The following is an 18,530-nucleotide window of genomic DNA, read 5'->3' on the forward strand; positions in this document are numbered from 1 at the left end:
GGCCATCCATTAGCTCTTACCAAGGCAACGTCGCCCCTATCTGTCGTCCATCATTATAATAGAGGGTTAATGCACCGAATTTACATAAAAAAGTCATATTGTCTGCATGAATTATTTACACTCGAAGCTGTTTTTACAGCTTGGTTTCAAGCTGGATTCTGGGAGAGATTCTGCCAGTAAATTACTCTGTGGAGACCTGGTTCTATAACTGCGCGCGGAGCCAGCAATGAAAAGAAAGGAAAATGGGCAGGCCCTGGCGGGTCGTTGGTGCTGACGCCTCTCGGGTGGGGGCTGGAGGCGGCGGTGGAGGCTTCCGGAGGCTGTTGGACCTTGCCGCAGACGGGGCTCTGTTTCTGGGCCCACGGCTTCACGGTTGCTGCCCGGCTGCCCAGCTGGTCAAAGCCAGTTTGGGCCCGCGGGAATGCAGGGATCCTTCCGAGGTATCCGGGGCGGGTGCGGCGGGGGGGAGCTCTTGGAGGCTGAAGTCAGAGGTCTTTTAGGGGATCAGGGTCCAGGAGGGGAAGAGGAGTGCCTGTGTTTTAGGAGCAGGGGCCTGGTTCGGCAGTGTGAGTGAGACCCATGGTTCCCATTGTACAGATGGGAAGACTGAGACCTCGGAAGGCACCTACTCAAGAAGCGGGAAGCCCATTCATTCCAGGTGGGCCCAGGGAAGGTGGGGACATACGGACACATCAGGCAGAGTGGGATGGTGATGGGGCGTCCATCGGGGGACAGGCACAGGCCCTAGGCCTCCCACCTCAGTGCTTATGTTTTCTAGACCTTTGAGTGAGTGGAAGGCAGTTTCAGTGCTTGGGCTGGGGATGAGCTGTGCTCTTGGCACAGAGTTCTTAAATTCTCTTTGCTTTAGGGTTTGGGCTGCTGGGGAGAGCTGCTCGTGCCTCCCGGTGAGGTGGAGGTGGGAGAGCCTTGGCACACAGTGGAAACACACCTGGATTTAAAAAAAAATTTTTTTTTTCCAACGTTTATTTATTTTTGGGACAGAGAGAGACAGAGCATGAACGGGGGAGGGGCAGAGGGAGAGGGAGACACAGAATCGGAAACAGGCTCAGGCTCTGAGCCATCCGCCCAGAGCCTGACGCGGGGCTCGAACTCACGGACCGCGAGATCATGACCTGAGCCGAAGTCGGATGCTCAACTGACTGAGCCACCCAGGCGCCCCTCTAGTAGTAATTTTAGTGTTTATCGCGGCTTTACTGTGTTTTAGGCACTCTGCTTATTGTTCATATGCATTGTCTCTTTTTTTTTTTTTTAATTTTTTTTTTCAACGTTTATTTATTTTTTTTGGGACAGAGAGAGATAAAGCATGAACGGGGGAGGGGCAGAGAGAGAGGGAGACACAGAATCGGAAACAGGCTCCAGGCTCTGAGCCATCAGCCCAGAGCCCGACGCAGGGCTTGAACTCACGGACCGCGAGATCGTGACCTGGCTGAAGTCGGACGCTTAACCGACTGCGCCACCCAGGCGCCCCATCACACCTGGATTTTTAAGCCCATGCCTGCTGCGTGGCGTTGGGCAAGCCCCCTAGTATCCGGGGGGACTCAGTTTCCTCATCCGTACAATGGGATTCCCAGTCCCGGCTCCCTCAGCCTGTTCCCCAAATGAGGGGAGGCTCGAATGGGATGGCATGCTCTGGGAGGTGTGCAGTGTGTCACAAGCACGGCCACAGGTGACAGGGGTCAGCAGAGGAAAGCCTTGAGGTTAGAGCTGATAGAGGGATAGACAGATGGAGAGAGAAGCCTGGAGAGATCAAAGAATCCCAGAGACAGAGAGAGAGGGAGAGACAAAGAACGATCACACAGAAACAAAGAGAGAGGGACAGAGATGGAGATGGGCAGGAGGTGTAGACCCAGGAGAAAAGAGTCAGGCAAACTGCGTCAGGCTGTGACTTCCTGGAGCCCCGATGGTGTTTTCCTGGCCAGTGGACAGCTTGGCAGGCTGGGGGCTGCCCTTTAGCCTGGACTCTCTCTCCGTCCAGGCCAAGAAGTTCCCCGGGCTTCTCTCTGGCCTGGAGGTTCCCGCCTGGTCACCCTCTGCTTTTCTGTCGCACAGGGAAGCCTGAGCTGGCTGCCAGCCCCGTCCTCCCCCATCCCCCAGCGCCCGGGACCGGCTGGTGCTCATTGCTGCTACACTCGGGTCTCCCGCTCCAGGAGCAGCCACGGCAGGTCCCCAAGGGCCTGGAGACAACAAATGACTCCCCGCTGACGGGTTGCTCGCTGCCTCCTGCCTGCGAGCCCGTTCGGCTGCACACCGCACGCAGATAATCATGTAAGGCAAGGGAACCCCTCCTGCCCGTGGTGCTGTGATTTAAACCTGAACTTTGCTTTGCTTTCATCCCCTGGAGAAGCGAGATTTAGATGATAAATTTCTCCGTCTTCCCGGGAGCGTGCACACACATGTGCGCAGACCTGCGCCTCCACGCACACGTAGAGGTGCTCACACATTGCGGAGCCCCCGTGCATGAGCGCTTACAGATGTGTCCACCCCGTTGCAAACCACACGTGTACACATTCACATGTGATGCATTTGTATGACACGCATGCCATCCGGGGGGGACCCGCGGCCCCCGGTTAGGGCAGGAGGCCGGAACGGCTAGCGTGCACGGGGTGGGTGGGAGAGGGTGAGGAGGACAGGCAAGGCCGAGACCGGAAGACGCTGTCCAAATCTCGCCCCACCGCGCTGCCTGGAAGAGGGGAAGGAGGTTCGTGTTTTTGTGTGAGTGTGCTTGTCTGCCCGTGTGCCCCTGTGCACGAGTCCGCGTGCCCATCTGTGGGTGTTGCCAAGCGTGGGAACCTTTGTGGCACGCTGAGGTTGGCGGCCTACGGGCAGGGGAGGGTGCGGTGCGTCGGAAAATCACACCCCCGCTGCCGCTGGCCCGCTGTTGGCCTCGGGCAAGCTGGCGCCCCTCTCTGGTCTTCCTTCTGGCCACCGAGGGTCCAGCCAGTTCTGACTTTCTAGTCTGTCTGTGAGAACGTGAGGGTGTGTTTCTCTGAGTAAGCTGGGCTTGGGTTCCCCCCGTTAGAACCATCTCTGGCGCAGGTGGCCTCGTGAAACTTCAGTGCGTATTCATTGAATGAACAAATGAATGAATGAACAACCTTATCAGCTCCCTCAGGTGTTCTCTTACGGGTCACTTGCCTTCCTTTCTTGAAAATGCTGTTAATCATGAAGTCCTGTATGTGGGCCAGTAGAAGTTGACATCGGCGAGGGGCAGATCAAGTGTGGAAAGCCAGGCAAGAGGGAAAGGTACTTTTTAAAAAAAATGTTTATTTATTTAATTTGAGAGGGGGAGGCAGAGAGAGAGAGAGGGAGACCCACACACAATCCCAAGCAGGCTCCGCACTGTCAGCACAGAGCCCGATGCAGGGCTCAAACTCATGAACTGTGAGATCATGACTTGAGCCAAAATCAAGAGTCGGATGCTCAACTGACTGAGCCCCCCAGGCGCCCCGGGAAAGATACTTTTTAAGAAAGAGAGTGCTGTGTACCTTCCCAGGAGCAGCTTTTCTGAAGGAGCTCTGAGGACGGAGGGGCAGATTTCAGGGTATGGGAGGGAGGAGGGAAGAGGGAGCAGGGAGGTGAGGGTAAGGTAAAGACAGTGGTTTAGGTAGTATGTGGAGGAAATGGGAGAAGGCATTAGCTGGAGGAGGCAGTGGGGTCCTGTGGTCATTCCCACTAGCTTGGTGACATTTATCAACCTTCTTGTCGGGAGTGGCCCACGTTCCTGGTAGCTTAAGTAGGTCTTCTGGGATTTGAGACAGAGAATATCTACCCGACTGTGGGAATTCATGTTGATGGAAACGTCTAGAACTATGTTGTCCGATGCAGGAGGCACTGGCCACACAGATGTGGCTATGGAGCACTCAAGTGTCACTGTTTAAAAAAATAATTTTTTAATGTTTATTTATTTTTGAGAGAGAGACAGAGCGTGAGCAGAGGAGGGGCAGTGAGAGAGAGGGAGACACAGAATCCGAGGCAGGCTCCAGGCTCTGAGCTGTCAGCACAGAGCCTGACGTGGGGCCCGAACCCACAAACTGTGAGATCATGAGCTGAGCTGGAGTCAGATGCTTAACTGACTGAGCCACCCAGGCGCCCTAAGTGTCACTTTTTGCAAAAAAGTTTTATTTATTTAAGTAATCTCCACATCCCATGTGGGGCTTGAACTCATGACCCTGAGATCAAGCGTCACATGCTTCTCTGACTGAGCCAGCCAGGTGCCCCCCTCAAGTGTCACTTTTTTAATGAGGCCCTCACCACCCTACTTAAAATTGCTGCCTGCCTCCTCCGAGGCACCCAGATTCCCCCTGTCTGATTTTAATTTCTCTTTCGCCCTTATCGCCTTCCAGTACACTAAATGATTTATTCATTTAAGCTTGTTTTTTACTGTTGGTGTTCCGGTGAGAACGAGAGACCTTGCAAGGGCGGGACCTTCGTCTGGTTTGGCCACGGATGTATCCCACGTGCCCAGGAGAGCGCCTGGCGTGTGACAGGTGTTTCGTCAGTGTTTGCTGAGTGATTGGCTGCACTTCTCCCCGAGTGGATTTGTGAAGTATGTTTTGTGAGTGGGCTTATAAAGTAAGTGCTTGCAGGATGTGAGTGTCAAGGGGCTGTGGGTTTTTTTGTTGTTGTTTATTTATTTATTTTGGGGGAGGAGGGGCAGAGAGAGAGAGAGAGAGAGAGAGAGAGAGAGAGAGAATCCCAAGCAGGCTCTGTACTGGCAGCATGGAGCCCAGCGTGGGGCTTGAACTCACGAACTGCGAGATGGTGACCTGAGCTGGAATCGAGAGTTGGATGCTTAACTGATTGAGCCACCCGGGCGCCCCAAGGGGCAGTGTTTTTGCTTGTGGGGGTGACTGTGTTTGGGAGGTGGGTGGGTTTGCTCCAGAGCTCTGTCCTCTGGGGCCTGGGGAGCAGTTCTCTGATAGAGGCTCTAGGATCTGGGCGTCCTGACTGGACATCGTCAAGGCTCTGCCAACAGGCCCAGGATGGCTTCCCCTGGAAACTCCAGGAGTCCTTTCCCTGACACGCTGCCCCATTGGTGGCCATGGGCCTGAGCCCTAGCTCTGGGAGCTCCCTCGGTCCGCTCTCTCCTTTCCCCATGGGCAGACCATGCCCCAAACTTAGGGAATCCCCGCACCCTGTAGCCAGTCTGCCCCCTGGGCTGGGAGGAGTCAGGGGGGTGAAGGCCGGTAGTCAGTACTGGAGGACAGCCGTGCTGGGTGGCTGGACTCAGCATCTGGATAATCTGGACTTGCGGTTGGGAGGAGGGGCCTGGCGGTACCCCTTGGGCAGTGGTCAGTTCAGAGGTGTCAGGGCTGGGCAGCAGGTGGCTGGGCCCGGGTGAAGGGCTGAGGAAGAGGGGCTGGGCTGGCCTTGTGCTTAGGCTATGGGGGGTGGTGGTCAAGGGCCCAGGAGTCAAGAGCTTAGGATGCCCACGTGGAGGTCAGCCTCTAGGGCCAAGACAAGGAACCCAGTGGTCCCAGTCTTCAGGGAGCAATGGGCTTTGGTGCCCCAGTTCATTCCCTTTTATGTGAAGGTGGTGGCTACAGAGCTGCTGGGAGGTGGGCGTGAGGCGTGGCCACCCCTGTGGATGACAGCATCGGGACCCAAAGGCGCTCAACCAAGTGACCTCGGTGCCAAGACCCAAAAAGACAAGTGCACTAGGGCTGGAGACAAAGTATCCCCTCAAGGCCTACATTTAGGAAAAATTGTCTACTATTGAGAGCATGGTGTTTGGGGTCAGACAGAACTGTGTGTAGCTTTCACACTTTCCAGCTGTGTGACTTTGGAAAGGTCACTTAACGTCTCTGAGCCTCAGTTTCCTCGTAAGTAAATGGAGATACTTTTCTTTCTTTCTTTCTTTCTTTCTTTCTTTCTTTCTTTCTTTCTTTCTTTCTTTCTTTCTTTTAGTGTGAGAGTGGGAGTGGGGCAGAGGGGCAGAGAGAGAAACAGAGAGAGAATCACGAGCAGGGTCCACACTCAGCATGGAGCCCAGTGTGGGGCTCAATCTCACGACCATGGGATCATGACCTGAGCTGAAATCAAGAGTTGGACCCTCAACTGACTGAGCTGTGCAGGCGCCCTGCTACTTTTTTTTCATAGTGGGACTGGAAGGATTAAGCTGTCATTATGACCGTTGCCATTTTATTTAAACGACCGCACAGATCCAGGAAGGGAAGACTGCTTTGACACGAGTTCACCTCAAAAAGACCCAGGGCTTTGGCTGATCTCAGATTAATACGAGGGCCTCGTATGGATGGTGACGTCTGTGATTAGAAAAGAAGGGGCAGCTGGTGGCTCAGTCGGTTAAGCGCCCGACTCTTAATTTTGGCTCAGGTCATGATCTCACGGTCCGTGAGTTCGAGCCCCGCGAACTCAGTTTGGAGCCTGCTTGGGATTCTCTCTCTCTCCCTTTCTCTCTGCCCCTCCCCTGCTTGTGCTGTCTCCCTCTCTCAAAATAAATAAAAACAAGCATTTCAAAAAAGAAAAGAAAAGAAGGTAGTCATCCCCGGAGCCAACATGGGCTCAGCAAGACCAGGCGAATCTTTCAGATTCCGGACAGCTTAGCGATTGGGGGAATCTGTTATTTATTGGGTGCCTGTCGCGAGCTGGATACTTCACATATATGATCTTAATCTTCACAAGTTGTGCTCTGGATGTGACAGTATCCATTTTACAGATGGGAGATTGAGGCTCCGGGAAGTTGAATGGCATTCCCAAGACTGAGGGCACTGGGATTCAAGCCTGAATCTGTCTGGCCCTTCGTGTCATATCGCGCTGCCTCCTAAAACACTGGATAGGGTCTGTCATGCTCTCTAGGACATGATGGCTGGCTGGGAGGGCATCGAGGGGGCTCCCGTCTGGCTGAAAGACCGCCACAGAATGTTCATAGAGTCGGGACCAGGTCAGTCTGCGTGGGTCTTTAGAGGTAGCCGTGGGGCTCTGCCTTCTACCCTGTTCTGACCAATATATGCCACAGACCCAAAACGAGGTATAAAGGGTGCAAGCTTGTAACAGCAAGAGGTGATAGAACAGAGAAAAAGGACAGAGCAGAGCTCAGATAGCAAAGTCAGGATCCTGAAAGATTTCAACAGGCTGGAGTGGTCAGGTGGGTTTGGCATGATGAAATGTCCCAGGGACAGTAAAGGCTGGGGCCTGTCTTGACTACTGGAAAAAATGAGAAAGGGATTTAGGAGCTCAAGGGCCAGTGAGTTCAGTATGTGTCACTAGGCTACATCAAGAAAGGTATGGAGTTTGGAACAAGGGAGGGGGACCACTGGCCTGGCCTAGCCTGCTTTCTGCCCTGGGGCAGTCTCTACTGTGCATATTTGAAGGTCATGTGTGATTTTCTGTCCTTCATCTTTTTTTGCGGGGGGGGGGGAGGGTGCGGGGGGGGGGTGGCGGTTGAGGTAGGCAGAGCCCTTCTGGAGTTTGGCCCTTGGATTCCATCCAGAGTAGCCTTCCAAAATGCCACCTTTGGAGGTGGGGAAGTAGCAGCAGATTTTCTGAACTTCTGTTTGAACAGAAAGTTCTGGATCTGGTCTTTATGCTCTCTGGGCAGAGGAATGTGCTGGTCCCTGAATGCTGAGGAACTGGGAGGGGTCCTGGTCCCCTTGGCCACTGGCCAGGTGGGTCCACTCCCTTTCCAGCTACGTCCTTCTCCTCTCAGAGCCTTATCCCGGAGGTCAGTGCTTCTCCAGGGCCTGGCAGCGTTGGGTCTTCTGTGCTGGAGGCGGGCAGGAACAGAGAGCCTTGTAAGTTGCTCATGTCGGGGCTGGATCCCTGCTTGAGCTGGGGTGTCACCTGCCAAGCTGAATTCGGCACAGGAAGCGCCTGGCTGGGAGACGTACTGTTTAATTTGGAGGTTCTGTTCCACTCTGAAACGCACTGCTCCTGCCAGCTGCAGTGAAGGGAAGCTGTTCGGCTTTCCTCTCTCATGCCAGGATCACAGCCACTTTTTCCTGAGAAAGAAACAGGGCTGCAGACAGTTTTACTCATTAAATGCTTCTTTTCCTTTTAAATCTGTTTTTACAAAAAAAAAAATTTTTTTTTTTTTTGCACGAACAGAAAAGCGAAACGAGTGATATTAAAATAAACAAGGCATTGGAGACAGGAAGGTTAAAGCAGATTGTTGGGGGTGGGGAAGGGGGTTGGAGACGCCCCACGTTTCTGCACACAGGCTGCTCGTAGCCCGTTGAAAATGCGAGCGAGAGAAAATGTCCAGGAGTCTGCCCACCTCCCAGCCCAGAAGAGCTTTTTTTCCCCTCAAGTGTCTTGGGGATTTACTGAGAAAGAAATGGGGAGGGGAGCTCTCATTTACCAAGAGCCCACCAAAAAAATGCTAGACCTGTAACCTGGGTGATGTCATTCAGTCCTCCGAGGAACCCTGGGGGATAGGGCCCATTTTATAGATAAGGAAGGTTGAGGCTCAGATGTATTTTTTTTTTTTTTGAGAGAGGGAGTGTGAGAGAGAGAGAGGGCACAAGTGAGTGAGGGGGGGAGAGAGAGAGAGAGAGAGAGAAGCAGGGCTCACCCGGGGTTCGTGTTTTACCTGAATCAGGGCTCAAGCTCACCCGAAGCAGGGCTCGGAGGCTCACATGGGTTAAGGTTAACCAGTCGGGGATATACGGACCTGGATCTGACCTTGCATGTGCCTGACCTCAGATGCCATGCTCTTTTGCGCTATCCTTTGTCACCCTGAGCAGTTGTATATCCAGCTGGCGGATGCAGAAGGAGGAAGAGGAGAAAGATGAGATGTTGGCCAGCCCTGAAGAGTGGGTGTCCTACCTGGCGAGAGGGCACAAGACACTGATTGCTGTGAGTGAGCCAAACCTTAGTTGCTGAGTTCTGACAGATACAGGGGGTTAGGGGAAGGGTGTGGGGTGTGGATGGGGTTGGCTGGATAACCAGGATAGGTTTCCTGGAGGTGGCCCTCTGGAAGTTGAATGCAGGTGAGAGAATGGCCTTGAGCAAAGGCAGGAAAGGTGCTAATCTGGCTTGGGTGTGAAGAGGTGAATCAGGGTGGGGTTGTCAAGATGGTTGTGTTGGAATCAGGGGATCAGGGTGGAGAGTGTGATGCCAAGAAAGAGTCTTGGGCTGCGAGGCAGGTGCCTGGTTCTTGTCCTGGAGCTGCCACTGCTCACTTGCTGTGTGGTCTTGGGAAAATCCCTTTCCCTCTCTCGGCCTCAGATTTTCTGTCCGTTAAAATGGTGGAATTGAACTTGACAGCCCCTACAGACCCTTGCAGGGTCCCGTGAAGACAGAAGGTGACTATAAAATCCAGAAGGCCTTGAATTAAGGACTTGGCATTAGAATCATCATGAAATATTAGTCTAAGAGGCCCCCAGAAATCACCTTCTAGATCATCTTACTTCAGTCTGCAACGAGTTTTCGAGGTGAAGGGAAGGGAGGTGGGAGAGGGAGGGGCCTCCAGAGGCCTGGATAACATGCAGAGGACACCGAGGGGTCTGGTGGTGTTTTACATGCATTCTGCACCAACATGCGGTGGGCCAAGAGGTAAGGGGTCAAACAGGAGAGGGAGGTGAGGCCAGACCGTGGAGGACCAAGGGGCTTCCGTTCTATCCTCTGGGTAGTGGGGAGCCATCGAAGGAGTGGGAAGGACCTGCGCAGAGGGGCAGCTTTGACAGATCACGTGGGCAGGTTTGATGATGCGTTTGACGGGGGCTGGGAGTCGATACAGGCCAGGGTGAGTGCCGGGAGGGCAGTTAGGGTGCCGCGTGTCCACTCAGGGAGAGACGGTGATGGTCTGAGCCGTGGGGGCAGAGTGGGCATGTTGAGGACAACATCAGTTCAGGAGGAACCGGGAAGTGGGGGGGATGGGATTTGTTGATTGACTGCACGTGAGGAGTGAGGCAGAAGGACCCCAGGTTTCTGGCTCCGTGGTCCTTACTGAGATGGAAACACTGGGGGAGGGATAGATTTTGGGGGGAAGAAGATGAATTCAGTTTTGAGTTTGGTGAGTGTGAAGAATCAATGGAACATGTATGTCATGACTTTTTCATTCAATTGATCACTCCTTTCTTCATTCATTCGCCATTGAGCATTCACTGTGTGCCAGGCACGGCTGGCTGCTGCCTTCCCGAAGCTGTCAGTCTAGAGGGGCACTCAGAAAGTTCTTCCTCATGCTGAATTTCAGTCTGCCGGATTTTTGGTCTTCTTCTGCCCTTCGGGACCTCGCGGGACTTTTCCACCTTCAGAGAGTAGAGACCAGTGGTCGTGGCTCCCTGCGTTGCTTCTGGTTCAGGGAATATGGGGCTATGCAGGCCATGTGAATTTAGAAAGTTGCATAGAAATGGATTTCGGCCCTGAGTGCCTTTTTGCATGGCCTCATCTGTTGAGTGGGTTTAATTAAGCCTCCCTTACAGGCGGTGGTGTGCTGGAGTGGGTTCCTACTGGCTTCCAGAACCGACTGAAGGCATCTCTTCTCAACTCTGTGGTCAGTGACGTCCCATTGGTAGCTCGAAGTCAACCACGGTGGGAATATTTAGACCATGGGAATTGGCCGCTGCTACAAGCCGGGTCTCTTTCTTTCTTCCAGACTGCTAGTTGGTAAGTATCTGCCAGCATCCCACTGCTTAAGGACTCACGGGCAGGAGGCAAGATGTTGAGCACCTGGTGCACAGCCCCTGTGTAGGCACACCTGCTTGGCACACAGTAGGAGCCTCACAAACATGACTCCCTTCTCCTCAGACATCTCTCTTGTAGGGGCAAAGCGATTGTTCCATTCACTCAGAGCATCACCTCCCTTTCAGCCAGGGACGACTCCTCTCTTCTCAAACGACGTGGTTCCAGCGACAGCTGCCCTCTACTTGCTCCCTCTGGCCTCGGCAGAGGGGTGGATCCAACAGGATGAGGAGTTTGGAGTCTTATGAATCTGGATTTGAATCTTGGCTCTGCCCCCTGCTAGCTGTGTAATAACCCTGGGCGAGTTATTTAATCGCTCTGAACCTCAATTAAGTCACCTGTAAACTGAGGACAGACATGCCTCCCTCATTAAGTTGTTGTGCAGATGGAATGAGGTAATGGGTGTGTGTGGGTGCACGAGGCCCTGGCAGCGAGGCGGCAGTTTCAGTGGGAGCTTGACCGACGCTGGTCTCCTTCCCTGAAAAGTCCAGTGTGGACTCGGGGTGGGGGGTGGGGGCGCTCTGACAGCCAGCAGGGGGGCGGGGGGGGGCAGCGGGGAGGCGGAATCAGAGCTGCATCCTTGGGAAAGCTATTTCCTGGTGGAACGCGTAGGCCCGGAGTGGCTGCGGGCCCCCGTAGGACCCTCCAAATGCATTCCGAGTGCAGCGGAGGGGAACTCCCCAGGCCGAGGTTCACGCTTCCAGACCGTCACCTGCAGATCTGCAGATATAACCGCCTACCAGCAGCTCGGCTCGTGGGTTTCTGGGGCGGCTGTGGCAGCCTGGGCTGCGCTGATTTACCACCCCAGCCCCAAGCAGATTAAATCACCCAGAGTCATTTGAATTGTACCTGGCCTTGTCACACAAATCTTAGAAACTGCTGTCTGGCAGGAAAACTTTCTCTGTACTCTTTGGAGGAAGTCTGAGAGCTCTAGAAATTGAGGCGGAGTGGGAAAAAGAAGGTGGTGCTGGGAGGGGGAGGGGTAGGTTTCTGCATCTTCGGGTCAGGCCTGAGTTGGTGGTTGGAGGAGAAACTGTGGGGTGTGTACCCGTGAGAGAGCAAGCGAGCAAGCGAGCGAGAGAGAGAGAGAGAGAGAGAGAGAGAGAATGAGAGAGTGCGAGCTCATTGCAGTGGCCTTTGGGGGCAATGTCATCTCTGGCTGTGTGACACAGGGCAAGTCACTTAACCTCTCTGAGTCTCAGTGGATTGTTGTGAAGGTCAAAAGGGCTAGCTTGCTAGTGTTTTGTAGACTTTATTAATCAGCTGGGAAGAATAGACAAATGACTATATAAACAAATTATATATGGCCGTGCTTACCATATGTTGAGCAGAGAGTAGGGACTCTGGGAGTTAAAAGAGAGTGGGTCCATTATCAGAACTCTGGAGCTTGACTTGGGCCTTAAAGGAAGGCTAAGTCCCAGGAGAGTGATGTGGAAGAGGTTATAGTGCAATTAAAATTGTCAACCCCCCATCCATCTCCCATGGTGTATGTGGCTTTGGAGTGGAGTCCTGATTGACTTCGCCAGTCAACATAGTCCTTCTCCCCAAGACCCATTTTTGACACATGGATTGGTTCTAAACCAATCAATACACACATTTCCCCAGCCACAGGAATTGGTTTAGATTGGCCCAGTGAGACAGAAGGCCAGAATTTTTTTGTTAGATGACTGGAGAAAGACATCCAGTCTCTCTATCTGGATTTGAATGAGGTAGCTTGTGGATCTAATTCCTGGCAGGCATCTGGTGACTGGGAACACAACCGGAGATTACTGTAAACATACGGATGTGGGAAGAGCCCGGAACATCACAGAAGAATTCTGTCCCAGCCCTGATCAAACTGTGCCTGAAGCCTGTTGCAGCTGGACTTTCTATTAAGTGAGCTGATGAATTTACTTTTAAAAGCCCATTTGGATTTTAATTTTGCATTATTTAGAGCTAAAATCTGATACAGGGATCTGAGTAGAGTGAGGACCTACTTGGTATCAGGCAGCCATTAGTGAGGAGAACATCTAGGCTGGAGGAAAGGTTTGGGAGAGGTGTGTGATGAGCAGGGGTGGCAGGAGGCCACAGGTAATCAGGCTGGAAGAAAGTTTGGAGTTGAATAATGGAAGATCTCAGACACAAGTGTAAGAATCTGGGCCTTCATTCTGTAGGCAGTGGGGGATATTTGAAGACTTGTGAGCTAGTGAGGGCATGGTAGGGTGCTGTGAGCCGAGTGGGATTTGAGAAGGTCAACCTAAGAGTAGGATATAGATGGGACTGGAAGGAGAAGTTGGGGGCTAAGACCTAAGAACATGATCATTTACTGATACTGCACCCAGTGTGTGGATTATCTCACTTAGTCCTTATAATAACTCCTCTTTTCTTTTCTTTTCTTTTCTCTTTTCTTTTTTTTTTTCTTTTTTCTTTTCTTTTCTTTTCTTTTCCTTTCCTTTCCTTTCTTTTTTCTTTTCTTTCCCTTTCTTTTCTTTTCTTTTCCTTTTCCTTTCCCTTCCTTTCTTTTCTTTTCTTTTCTTTTCCTTTCCTTTCCTTTCTGTTTTATTTTCTCTTTTCTTTTTTCTTTTCTTTTCCTTTCCTTTCCTTTCCCTTTCTTTTCTTTTCCTTTCCCTTCCTTTCCTTTCCTTTTTTTCTTTTCTCTTCTTTTCTTTTTTTTCTTTTCTTTTCCTTTCCTTTCCTTTCTTTTTTCTTTTCTTTTCATTTTCTTTTCTTTTCTTTTCTTTTCCCTTCTTTCCCTTTCTTTTCTTTTCCTTCCTTTCCTTTCCTTTCTCTTTTCTTTTCTCTTCTTTTCTTTTTTCTTTTCTTTTCTTTTCTTTTCCTTTCCTTTCCTTTCTTTTTTCTTTTCTTTTCTTTTCTTTCCCTTTCTTTTCTTTTCCTTTCCCTTCCTTTCCTTTTTTCTTTTCTTTTCTCTTCTTTTTCTTTCTTTCTTTCTTTCTCTCTCTCTTTTCTTTCTTTTTCTTTTGTTTCAATAATCTTCAATAACTTGACAAGACCGTATAGTTACTAAATGACAATCAGGACCCGAATACAGGTCATCTGACTTCAAAGCCTGTACCTTATTCACATTTGTGATGACACAAGTGACAAATTAATACAAGCCAAACCAGGATAGTGGTCACAGGAAGGGATGCATGGGAGACATTAGGCTGGTGACCCCCTAGATATGTTCTCATTAAAGTCAGAAACTAGACCAGGGCAGCTGTTGTTATCAGTATTTTAAAAAATCACTTTTGCGGCACCTGAGTGGCTGAGTCGGGTGGGCATCTGACTTTGGCTCAGGTCATGATCTCCCCACTTGTGGGTTGGAGCCCCAAGTCAGGCTCTGTGCTGAGAGCTCAGAGCCTGGAGCCTACTTCAGATTCTGTGTCTTCCTCTCTCTCACCCCTCTCTTGCTCGCACTCTCTCTCTCAAAAATAAATAAACATTAAAACATTTTTTTCTTAATAAAAAAATTAAAAAAACCCACTTTTCCTAGGGGTGCCTGGGTGGCCAGTTGGTTAAGCGTCTGATTTCAGCTCAAGTCATGATCTTGAGATTCATGAGTTTGAGCCCCTCATCAGGCTCTACACTGACAGCACAGAGCCTGCTTGGAATTCTTTCTCCCCCACTCTCTCTCCTCTTCCCCTGCTTGTGCTCTCTCTCAAAATAAATAAAATTTAAAAAAAAACCCCACTTTTCCTAAGGTGCTAGGCATTGTAATTAGACAAGAAATAAAAAGAGATACATATTAGAAAAGGAGAGCCAATAATCATATCTAGCAGATATGATTATTATTTATCTGTAAAAATTCAAGACAGTTTCATGAAAACAACTGGAAAAAGCAAAGTTTGGTAAAATGGCCAGTAACAAAACAACATATAAAAACAAATAGCTTTTCTATTTATAAAATGACTACCTAGAAGGTAAAGTAAAAGGCCTCATTTGCACTGTCAAGAAGAAAATAGTAACACAAAATGCCTGGAAATAAACTTTATTAGAAACATGTGGGATTTACAGGAAGAAAACCAGAAAACTTGCCTGATAGAAAAGAGACTCGGATAAATATGGCATGTCCCCAGTTCTTGGGTGAAAAGATTTAATGCTTTAAGTTTGTTCGTGCTCCTTAAGGGAGTGTACAAAAATGAAGATACTCCAATTAATACTGCAACAGGATTTTTAAAAAATTTGACAAAAATAATTATAGAGCTAATCTGGAGGAATAAAAAAAAATAGAGTAGCTAAGGGAAATTCTGAAAAAGAAAAATGATGAATACTTACCCTCTCAGATATTAAAATGTTTTATAAAGGGACAATAATTAAAATTCTTATGTAAGAATAGCAGATCACCAGGATAGAATAGAGGGTCTGGAAATGGATCCAAGTATTTAAGGGAATTTTGTATACGATAAAATGGCATTTCTGTTGAGTTGGGAAAATATGGGCTGGTTTATAAATGGTGTTGGCATGGGCCAGCCATTACAACACAAGCTGGTTTTCTGTCTTTCTCCAATAAGACCAAGGCATGAAGACTACAGAGTCTTCATGAATACGAATGAATAAATATGAATGACTATTTTGGTCATCTTAACGTGGTGATGTTCCTTCTAAGCATGATGGGATATCCAGGAATCATAAAAGAAAAGATTGATACATTTGAATATATGAAGATGAAAAGTTTAAGACCATTAATAGTAAAGGAGAGGGGCGCCTGGGTGGCTCAGTCGGTTGAGCGTCCGACTTCCGCTCAGGTCATGATCTCATGGTCTATGAGTTTGAGCCCCGTGTCAGGCTCTGTGCTGACAGCTTGGAGCCTGGAGCCTGCTTCAGATTCTGTGTCTCCCTCTCTCTCTGCCCCTCCCCTGCTCATGCTCTGTCCCTCTCTGTCTCAAAAATAAATAAAAACATTAAAAAAATAGTAAAGGAGAAAAGGGAAAGTGTATATGATCGGTAATTGTTTAATCTGATTCTCAAATGTGCAAAGAACTCTTAAACCATTCATTAAGAAAAAGATAAATATCTCATTAGAAAAATGGGCAAAAGACACGAACAGGCAATTCACAAAGAAAATAATTACAAATGACAAAAAAAGAAGAAAAGATACTCATTTACTTTCATTAATAATTTAAACAATGCCAGTAAAAATGAATGTCTTTTGCCATCTGTTGATTTGACCAAACATTAAAACCTGGGGCTAGTGAGGGTGTGGAAAGATATGCTGGGACACTGTTGATGGGAAGTACATTGTACGTTTTCAGAAGGACAGAGTGGCAAAATTGGAAATAGTGTACTCTTGCAGCAATTTCCTTTGTACGATTTTATCCTAAGGAGATAATTACAAAGAATAAGCAAAGAGATATGTACATGGATATTTACCACAATATTGTTTATGAGAGTAAAATCTTGACAACGTTCTAAAGGATCAATAGAGACCCAGCTAAATAAAGTATGATACGTACATACAATGGAATACTATGAAGTAATTAAAATAATTTTGTAGAGCTCTATTTATTGACATAGAAAGATGTCTATGACATATTGTTGAGAGAGAAAAGCAGGTGTCAGTGAGAACAGTATGTATAATACAATCCCTCGTCTATAAATTATATACATAGATCTCTATGTGTATATATGCATAGAGATATGTCTGGAAGGCTGTTCACCAAAATGCTGGAGTGGTTATATCTGGGTGGTAGGATTTTGAGTGATTTTTTACTTTCTTTTTCCTACTTTTAAGTATTGGTTTGATTTTTTTTGATTTTTTTTATACTGAGGATATATCATGTTCTTCAATCAGAATAAATAATAAAGCTATTTTTATTTTGGAAATTAGATAAATATTAAATAAGAGGACTCGGCACATCGTGATTTAATGGATGCAGATAAAGAGTCAAGATGCTGCCAAGAATTTGATCCTTGAGCCTGGGAGGATTATGCATCGTGGAGAACCTGGAGTGGGAGCTGATTCTGGAGGAGAGAGGAAGTGCTGGGATTTCGGAGCTTTGGCTTGTTGCTGTGGCCTGTAGGCAGCAGGACGGCTCTTAGGAGGCTGATCCTAGGGGCACACTTGAGGGGCACAGAGGGCTTTTCCCAAGGACCAAGCTGTGGATGAGATCTCGGAAGGAGGGGGTGTAGGAGCAAGAGAAGGCTGGAAATCGGGCCCTGGAACATGGCCACATTTATGTGATGGAAGAAACTGCATTAATGGTCAGAAAGGCAAGGAACCACGGGGGGCAGGGGGGGGCATAGCTTGTCTTGGAATTCCATAGGGCGGGGGAGAATTTCCAGAGAAAGGTCAACCATATCTAATGCTGCAAAGGCACGGACACCAGGGAGAGGGTACGGGACTTGACAAATAGGAGTCTGTTGGTGACCTTGGAGGGAGCAGTTTGGGTGGGGGAATGGGACCATGTGTGGGTGTGTGTGGGAGTTGGGTGTTTGTTAAGGGAGAAAGGAGGGTTGTAGCTTGGGGGAATAGATTTGAGGGAAAGGGACTGAGCCTTGCTTGGGGGGGGGTTGGCATTAACTGGCATGGGCACCACCCTGCCCACTCCCCAACCCTGGCAGACATCTCTAGACATTCTGCGCAACCTGGGGAAGCTTAAACACCTTTTTCCCAACAGCCAGACCAGGGAGCCACCAGAATCTATTGGACTTGGCCGGTGAGAGGAGCCTCTTTTCCATGCCTGGGCTTGAACACATACTTGAAGGATGATGGGAAGGCAGGCATGGAGGCCGTGATTGAAGGTGCAGGGGAGAGGTCTGGTGGAGCCAGAGGCCCCCAGTGCAGGTGTGGGCTGTGGCTTCAGCCCCAGAAGACTTCTGGGTCTGGAGCCCAGGGTGATTAGAGTGCTCTGTCTGTGAGTGTGCGGTGACTAGATGCATGCTTTGTGTGATGCTGTGAAAAAGCCCGGCTGCGTGTAAATTACTAGCTGGTACACAGATATTGGGGGCTCACCATGGCTCACCATTTTGCCATCCAGGGAAGGCAAAGCAGGGACTCATTGTCTGGACACCTGGCCTAAGGGGAGTCTGCCTGTGGGCTCCCACTGCAGGGTCTGAGAGCCGAATAAGGAACTGAGATTCAGTCGTGGCTTGCTGGAGGAACAGTCGTGGAAGACACTCAGTGGGGTTCAGCTGCCATCCTCCCGATGGTGTTTTGATTGCATCAGTGAGAACATGGGGTCCTGGATACTGGAGGGAAAGGCTCTTCTGGACCATCCCTGACCAGAGCTTGTCTGGAGCAGTGGAGGAACACAGGCATATGGCAGAGCTCACTGACAGCAAAGGTCCAGAATGGGGAGAGGCCCGGGCATCACGCCCAGTGGAGGAGAAATGTTGAAGGAGCTCAGGCCAAGGAATTAAGTGTTTGCTTTTAACATTCTGAAGCGGTGTTTCCTAAAATGTGCTTTTAGAGCCCTGGTTTCTGGAGGTTGTTCCACAAAAAAAAAAAAAAAAAGGCTTCTGTGAGCAAATACATTTCATGAAATGCAGCACCCTCAGCTGGGTGCCTGTGAGCACAGTAAAGGCTCAGAGAAGTCCTGCAGCCAAGAAACGGATGCAGAAGTTTTCCAAACTTATTTGACCACAGAAACTTTTTCAATTGCAAAATTGAAATTTACCTTCTGCAAGGTTAGTGGCTGACCTCGGACAGATGCAGTGACATGTCCTGCGTGGTGCCACGGGCAATGTTTGGGCCAGTTCAGGGATGTTGCAAAGAGGCAGACTTTGGCTCAGTTCAAGGAAGAACTTTGCAACAATTGCTGATATTTTGTTTTATTTTTTTTAATTAAAAACATTTTTTAATGCTTACTTATTTTTTAGAAAGAGAGAGAGACAGAGCGCAAGCAGGGGAGGAGCACTGGGAGAGGGAGACACAGAATCCGAAGCGGGCT

General features: G+C 49.4%; 1 long non-coding RNA gene across 2 annotated transcripts in view; it reads left to right on the plus strand.

Moving 5' to 3' along the window:
* Window positions 1-18,509, plus strand: part of LOC122480313 — a 61,994-nt gene extending 43,485 nt beyond the window's left edge. The window contains exons 1-3 of one of the 2 annotated variants that reach the window (XR_006296547.1): window positions 4,148-4,562; window positions 8,724-8,835; window positions 18,460-18,509. This is a non-coding gene — a long non-coding RNA (uncharacterized LOC122480313). Of the gene's footprint in view, window positions 1-4,147; window positions 4,563-8,723; window positions 8,836-18,459 lie in introns of those variants that run through there. The other variant, XR_006296548.1, reaches the window with a different exon arrangement.
* The last annotated feature ends 21 nt before the right edge of the window (window positions 18,510-18,530 follow it).

This window comes from Prionailurus bengalensis, chromosome C1 (genome assembly GCF_016509475.1).
Source record: "Prionailurus bengalensis isolate Pbe53 chromosome C1, Fcat_Pben_1.1_paternal_pri, whole genome shotgun sequence".
NCBI classification, from domain to species: Eukaryota; Metazoa; Chordata; class Mammalia; order Carnivora; family Felidae; genus Prionailurus; species Prionailurus bengalensis.